Genomic DNA, 8,916 nt, shown 5'->3' on the forward strand with positions numbered 1-8,916 from the left:
TGAGACACAGCATATATATGCCGTGTCTCATATAAATAACCGAAAGGAATTTCAAGAATAAAAAAAATTACGTTCTGACACAAACTAAGAGCGAGTCTGTGGACTCATTACACTGAAAAAGAAAGCTTCAGGATCATAATTTTTGGCTAACTAACAATATGGTTTGCAATCACTGCGCTACTTTTATTTTTCATTGTAAACTTTGAAATTCCTTTTTCGATAAATTTTCGATACTTCCAAAGAGATTATTATTGTCTGGATACCTCAGTTCCAAAATTAATACACATTCAGAATGTTACTGAATATTTGTGGAAAATATTAAAAAATAAAAATATTTTAGGTTTTTATACCAATACATCCATGTTAATAGACTGTTCCGTATCTATATATTTTTGAAATTTTTTGGTTGAAATCAAAATTTTTTTTGGTTGATAATTTTTTCGATCGCTCTCCTGCATTATAGTCATCTGTGTAGAATTTGTTTTATTATTTAATAATTTATTTATTTTTTTATATAAATTATGTTGGCAGGTAATGACATGTATTAAAACTAGGTCTGATTTAATTAGTAAGCAAAACCTCATAAAAAGTAAGCATCATTATATAGAAATTGGTCCTGTAAACATATAGGTGGCACAATATTCCAAATGTATCAACATTTTTGTCAAATGAATTTGAAATGTATGTAATTTAAGTTGTAGTCCAGTCAAAATAGTGAAGTGATGTTTATGAATTTATGATTCAAAATTGAAATACAGAAAGAAATTACATAAATTTTATTGAGTTTTCATTCATCATTTACTAAAAAGCTCAGAATTAAAAAAAATAACTCACAAAATTAATTATTAGACAAAATACTTTTGAAATTTAGCAATAATCCTTTTCAATTATGTGATATTTCACACACACACTCCCGTATTTTAACAATTTTCCTCTTATAAAAAATATTTATTTGAGGTGAGCTGTCACTAAAATAATATTAAAATTTTTTAACAGCCGAATCTAATTATGAAATATGATTCGTTAAGGTGTCAACCATCATTCATCTTGATTTGATTTTTAACATTTCAAAATGATATTTGCAATAAAATTTAATAATGAATGAGGAAATTAAATAAAGGATATCAATTTCTATCACAAATGAAAATGTGAAGTAGAGATCATATCTTTCAAAATAAAATTGTTTTTTTTTGTTATTACACCTTTTGTACTCCGATATAGATAAATATTGAATAAGTCAACCCATGCTTGATTTCCTCCAAAATTAAATATTTGTTCAATATATCCTGTTTTCGGTTGTATTGCTCCTTTCTTTGGTGAAAGGTTTCACTCTTTTAATATTTTAATCTTCTAAGCCATTTTTAATTTTACAAATGTGAGACATCTAACTCAAACGGGTTAATAAAATTATACAGAAGAATGGAATGAGCTTTGAAATTGCGAGGACGTAAAAAATTTTACCCTTTTTCCAAAAAAAAACCTTTAAACTTTTTGGCACCTCCAACCTATGGTATATATTGTTGTACTTCTTTCTGAATCATCCTGTATTTTAACTTTAATTTCAAGAAAGTACCTACCTCATCTGTAAATATATGTATATCATAGTCTTATTTAACTCCATTGTACATATCATTATACCTGAATATTTACATTGAGTTCTTTAACTCAAAAATGAATATATTTTGGAGTGTGTGACTACTCAAAGAAAACCAAAAAGGAAAATTGCGACAAAGGGAAGAAAAAAATTCCAAATTGTAAATATTTTTTACTTTATTTTATTATTTTTCTTTTGGATATCAAGTGGATTTTGAAGGAAGCTCTTTTTTTTGTTATTTTCATGTACACTTCGTAACCTTTTTTATTAATAAAATAAAATTTCGTAAAGGTACTCAGTAAAAATGATTTGTAAAATGTTTATAAACTAATATTTATCAAGTAAAATATAATGTAAGCTTTATGCGGAGCGTTATTCTTTCAAAGTAATCAATTGAAAAGTGTAATGAATGGCCCGATACGGCGGTAATGTCCTTATGAAGCCGGCAAAAAAATATTATTCGTTATTGATATTCGTTTCGGTTTCAATGTTTATTCTTAATTTCTGATAGTTCATTTATAAAAGCCAAGTAAGTAAGTAAGTAAGAGAGGGGGGCTCCACCCGTTTGGCAACCCCCAAAAACCCAACACCAAACAACCCCCATGCAGTTCGACACACAAGACCCCCTATCCAAACCAGCAAGACGATCTGTCATCTCATTACCTCGTATCCCGCTGTGAGCGGGAACCCAGCGCACAGTCACTCTGCACATAGTACAAAGTGCCCTAAGTGCCCTCATGCATCGACCCACCAAAGCCGACCCAACTGAATATGACGCCAGGGCCCCAATCGCCGCCCTACTATCCACAAAAATTGCCAGCTCAAATCCATCAGGCAGCCTAATCGATAGCTTTATCCCCAACTCCTCGGAGAAGACTCCCGCCCCCGTACCATCCATGGTCCTAGAACCATCCGTGTAGATGGATAACCCCTCATGCATGCATAATCCCCCACATTCCAATCCTCCCTTTGTCGGTATATGGCACCACAAAATCAGGCCTAATGTCCATAGGTCGCATTCCATATCCTCCCAGAATTCTGCTGTGTATGTATTCCCTGTTTTTAAGTATGCCCATCGCCTGTAACCTCAAGGCACTTCTCGTAGCCGCCTCTTTCACCTGCTCACCCACCGAATCCAGGTCGAGAATAACCTCGAAACCCAAAGTGGGTGTAGTACGCAATGCACCTGTCACTCGAATACACGCCATACGCTGCGGCCTCTCCAACTTCCCCCTCTCCCTATCCCGAAGCACCGATGGCCACCAGACCAATGCCCCATACGTCAGAATAGGCATAACCGCACACTCATACAACCAGTAGACCAGTCGAGGACTCACACCCCAAAGTCTACCAGTCGCCACTTTACAGGCAAACAACGCACTCGTCGCCATCCTCATCCTATTCTCTATGTTTTCCCTCCACAGCAGCTTACTATCCATAATCACGCCCAGGTATCGCGCACAACTCGCAAAACTCAGTTTAACTCCCATCCTAGGCAGGGAAAACCTGGGCACCTTCCTTATCGTAGGGGCACCTCGAGAGCTCCTACGATAGCCTCAACCTTCACATTATTGAAAGCACGCTCAACATCCAAGAAAAAAGGCAATGTATACTCCTTTAACTGCAGAAACACCTCCACCTGCGTGCAGCGCGGTCTCCACAGACCTCCCTCTTCTGTAGGCATGCTGGTCATTTGACAGACCCGACTCCATCTCCTCATTCCTTATACATTTTTCCACTAACCTCTCCATGGTCCACAGCACAAAAAACGACAAGCTGATTGGCCTGAAATCCCTCGCGCTGACATGACCATTCCTACCAGGCTTCGGCATAAAAACCGTTCTTACCTCTCTCCATTCTCTAGGGACATACACCATATACAGGCAGCTACGAAAAAATACCACCAACCAATCAATGATCACTCTCGGTGCCCTCCGCAGCATAATAGGCCACACCCCATCCGTTCCCGGAGACTTGTAATTCCAGGGCCGCCGAGTACGCCCTGTTAAATGGCGCCCCCACCTCTAGTTGCAAATTTATTCTAAAACGAATCCAGCAATGGTCCGAGAGGGAAGACTCCTCCGATACCATCCAGTTACTGACCATTAAGGTCCCCAAATTAGTAGCCAAAGTAAGGTCTAGCACCTCACTCCTATTCCTAACGACGAAAGTAGAGTCACAACCCCTATTACATACACAAAGGTTAGTACCACTAAGAAAATCTACTAAGGACTCACCTCGCTGATTAACATCCGAGCTTCCCCATAGAGTGTGGTGCGCATTCGCATCTCACCCTACCAGTACATCTTGTCTCCACATCCTACGTATTACAGATTATGAAAAATGGATAATCAGCTACAGCATGTATTTTGATGTTCTATTTAAATTTGGTATGTGACTACGAATGAAACTTTATAATTTCAAAATTAGAAAATTGTCACTGTTTGAAAATTATATTCTAAGTCTGCAAATGGGAAGATTATTATCGGACCAAGAAACCGAAACATCCTCTCCTTTCACTTACACTATTGTGTCTGCCATGGGATGATATGATTAGAAGATACAGTTTTGAGAAAAATGTCACCTAAAAGCTGAGTGACCCGCTACGAAGTCACACCATCAGTTGACGTATCGGATGCTGCGATATTTGGGTCAACAACGAAATATTTTGAACCTATGGTGATGTAGCCAAGTATCTTTCAGGCGAAAATATACGCTATAGAAAAGTACCTCAATTTAATCAGAATGAGGGTGATGACGAGTGGGATATAGCAATAATGTCCAATAATCAGGCTGCCATAAGAGCCCTGGATTCGTACCAAAGTTTCTCTAGGATTGTGTGGAACCGTCTGAGTAAGCTTAGGATAACCGGGTCTCGTTGTACTGAGTGTCAGGGCATTTCGACGTAAGAGAAAACGAGAAAGTAGATTTACTGGCGAGACGGTGATGCTATTCGTGAGGTGCCACGGAACGAAATGGTGAAATGCCACAGAAAGAAAGAGCTTTAGATATTAAAGGCGCGTCCAGAGCCTCGGTAAGCTAATTGCGCTTTTGAGAAATTACAATCAGAACCGCCTTAAGGCAATCATAAGGATGCCGAGGAATCATGTGAGAATTCTCCCGGGTTTACTAACTGGACACTGCAGACTTATGCAACAAATTGTCTTGCAGGTTTTGTGAGGAAGAGTTTTACATTATTAGACGAATGAATTTAACAGGAAACTTGCATTAATATAGAAAAATTACACAATTACAAAAAAACTTCAAAGTCTTGTCTTAACAATATTGTAGTGTATCCTAAGATTGTCAAAATCTATTCTTTCACGGTTTTTCCTTTATGTCAGTTAATAAAAATTGTATAATGTATAGATAAAAAAAAGTGTAGTTATAGAATATTAATCAAATATCCTTTATGATATTATTTTAGCGATGATGTTTAAGTTGAAAAAAGGAAAAGAAAACCATTTCGTTTTTGAATTGACACAAGTCATCCAACCAGGCAATATGAATCTTTTTTTCATATTTCTTATTTTTATCTGTTTTCTTGTTGTTTATTTCAACTTAATATCGGAATAGCGATAAATAAATATTTAATAAAATGTCTGACAGGAATAAAATATGTTCCACAGGATTTTGAGTTCAATTCATAAATTTTTGTTTTATTTGTTTTTCTTCTTATCTTTAAAATTTTTCCTTATTTTATTGATATAAGATGAACATTTTGTGTTGAAATATACGAATTTTTTTTTCTTCATCATTTCAAATTTGTATATTTTTGAAGTTTATTAATTTCACGATTTCATCCTGACACAAAATAATATTTATTTGCATAAAAAACACTAATGTATATAAAGAAGAAAGATTTAGAAGTAAGAAACGTACAGATTTGGTAATTATGATTCGTTTCACGCAACTAATATGGTAATGATATTCACCACGTCCTGTAGATCTTTACTAGTGTCGCCCACCTGATTTGAAGTAAGAGGAAATATTTGGAATTTCTCATATAAACTGCATTCCTGACAAACCCTGTTTTCATAATAAAGTATGTTACCGAGAGACATGCCCCTGTCGTGTATACTGCATAGAATCTTTTTACTTTTCTTTCTACTTTCAATAGCATTTCAAAAAGAGATGCGAAAACAATATTGAAAACTGCACTCTCTTTTATATTTACTAAAACATTTTTCAAAAGTAGCATCCTGTGCTTTGGTGGTCATTTCACAAATCTCCTTATCAATAATTTACCTGTCATTATTGATCATTTGTATAAAGTGGAACGGATTCTTATAAAAAAAATATTGTTTTCAATTAAATTATGATTCCAGATTATTCAAAATCATTAATAACATTGTTAAGCTTGTGTCAGCATAACTTTATAATTTTTAATTCCATGCAATGCACATTTTAAGCCGATTTGTTAAAAATTACAAATTCATTACTATGTTTCAGTATTTTGTTAAAATTTCTTGTTATTTTTCTCTCCCAAAATAATAAAACGTTTATTTTCGTCAACATTAATCTTCGTATGATGTACGTTTGTTATGTACACAAGTGCCTACAACGCATTATAAAAATTGAGAAAGAAATAGAGCAATAACGGTATCAATTCCACTCTTCTCCCATTTTTTTTTTATGTGTTAATGTTACCAGATGTTTTTTTTTCTCAATTTTGTACATGACTATTGTGTATTTGAAATGCGTTTGTTTGTGAAACGAGTAGTTATTAAATTTTTTTCAATTTTTTTTTTTTTTGCGTAAAATTTACTCGTTATAATACACATAATTTTTTCTATCATAAAAATATTTATTTCTCATATTATTATTATCATTATTATTTTTATTTCTTTTTATTATTCCACTCATCCTTCTTTTTTGCTATGGTACTTGTTTCTTTCCTTTTTTTTACTGCTGCTACTGTTGTTGTTCTTTTTCTTTTTTATACTTGAATAGAATAAGTGATAACAATAAATAAGTTTAAGTTCTAACGGTAATAATAAATGTATAGATGTTTGTTTAGTCACACAAGTATTGTAAAAAAATTATAAATATGCATAAATAAAAAAAAAAAAATTAGGAAAAAAAAACGAAAGAAAACGAAACGAAGACAATAACAAGAGATTTTTCCCAAAGGTGCTATTCATATCCTTTTTTTCCGTTCCAATCTGTTTTTTTTCTCTTCTTTTCGATTTTTCTTATTTCTTGCTACTTACTCTACAGTTTCTCCCGCCTTCTCTTCGTTTTGTTCCTCCAAAAAAAATTTTCTCATTATTATTTTTTCTTATTTCAATTTCTTTTTTATTCGTGAGCACTTTACGATAAGGTTGCCATCTTGTCATAAAAAGCTTTCACAAATTATGCGATAAAATTGCCATCTTGCCAACAAACAAAGGCTTAGTTGAGACAGCAGTTTTTCTAAAGCTCGTAAACAAATTAACCGCATACAACTTATGATAAGTGATCAAATCTGTATGTTAATCATCGAAAATACAGCGTGTTCGCAATAGTTATGCATTAACATGTACTGTCGTGTAAGTCTCCAGGAAAAAAAATTGTTCAACAATAGGATTCAAGTTACAAACCAAGATACTTCGATATCTTCGACGTCTACTGAAGCTATGGCAGTGACCTCGTTGGGAACCACTTCTCTAAAAACTGCCTTCTCTTTGTCAAAATAGACTTAACAAAAATTTTCTTTTTGGCATCTCAATGTTCGTGTGTAATATATAAAATTTATTTATTAATGTATTCATATTTTTTCTATGATATATCATTTTTTTTTTTTTTTTTTGCTAACACCCACCTAAAATATCTTGTTGGTATTTATTGGAGCCGATATTATGTTAGTGTTATAATATCCCCTTATGATTTGTATTGCGGTATTATTTTACACATTCATCTCTCATATTATCTCTATATTTGTAATATTCTCTTAAGTTTTTCCAGCTATTTCTTATATTATGAAAAAAAAAAATTTTTTTACATATTATTATAGAAGATGATGGTTTCAACTCTTACCTCATATAATGCAGATTTTTATACCTCGTCTTTCTGATAGTAAAAAAGTGTAGTAACCTAGCAAAAGCAACGTAGATATAGAATAAATCCATCTATGAGTTAAAATTCATACATATGCTTTTAAATACACACAAACATACAAATATATACATATAAGTATGCAAGTGATTATGATACAAGTACAGGGTATATAAGTATATGAACATCTTGTGTTTTTTTTTTGTTTTATTTTAACTGGGATGTAAATAATAACAATGTTGTGTATTTCTGAAACGTGACTATTTTTGTTAAAAAAAATTTTTAAAATTCTGATCCTGTTGCAGTGATAAAGGAGCAAAATACTTATTTCTTAAATATATAATAATGTAGATAGATATACGATAATATAAGTATGTATAAATAAAAATATAAAAATATATTTTAACGTAAATTCAACTTTGATGGTTACGTGATTCAAGTTTTGTGTTTATTTATTCTTTATTTTTTGCTACTATTTTCATTCTTTATTGTTGTTATTTTTCTTTTATATTTCTTAGTTCTTTATAAAACAGATAAAGAATAACAGTATATAAGAAATGTTACTATTTATTGTGATATTAAAAATGATTCTTTCTTTTACTATTATTGTTTATACAACATACAAGTATCTTAAAAACGATTCTTTCTCACATTCTACATGTTCTTTTAGATGAAAATGCTGCTTCAACTTCTAACACTATTACCAAAACATAATGATAGACTATATTGCTGTGAAATAAAACAAAATTTATTTTTATTTTTGTGTTTTTTTTTTGTTTTTAAACTAGGATACTATTATTATTTTGAGCATAATCATTTAATATGAATGAGAAACAGTTTTACTAAATGATAACAGTGTGATAGAAATATGCTCCATTTTAGTCTCATATTCCAAAATTGATAAAATAAAATGCAAAAGCAATTCGTGTCTGAAGGTATTATAGCGCTGCTGCCCCAACAAATAATAACAAATCTCCGAAATTTTCTTAACAAAACAATTCCGAATAGAATATCATTTCGTCAAGCAATCAAATCGAACTGATACTCAATATTCACAAATGCGAGTATATTTATAGTTAAGCACAATAGCGACATCTATTGCGTATTTTGAATATTAGTGTTGGTTCCCCAATATATTTAACGAAATGAAAATATGCACTTTCCGCAAACCACTGAAAAAGTACTTATATTCACTGGAACTCTTGGACTTTTTTCCAATACACAGTTATTTGAAATTCACAATTTCTCTGAAACAAAAAATTTTTGGCAACACTGGTTCAATTTAA

The sequence above is a fragment of the Condylostylus longicornis genome, unplaced genomic scaffold (genome assembly GCF_029603195.1).
Source record: "Condylostylus longicornis isolate FDR11 unplaced genomic scaffold, ASM2960319v2 ptg000083l, whole genome shotgun sequence".
Taxonomy (NCBI): domain Eukaryota; kingdom Metazoa; phylum Arthropoda; class Insecta; order Diptera; family Dolichopodidae; genus Condylostylus; species Condylostylus longicornis.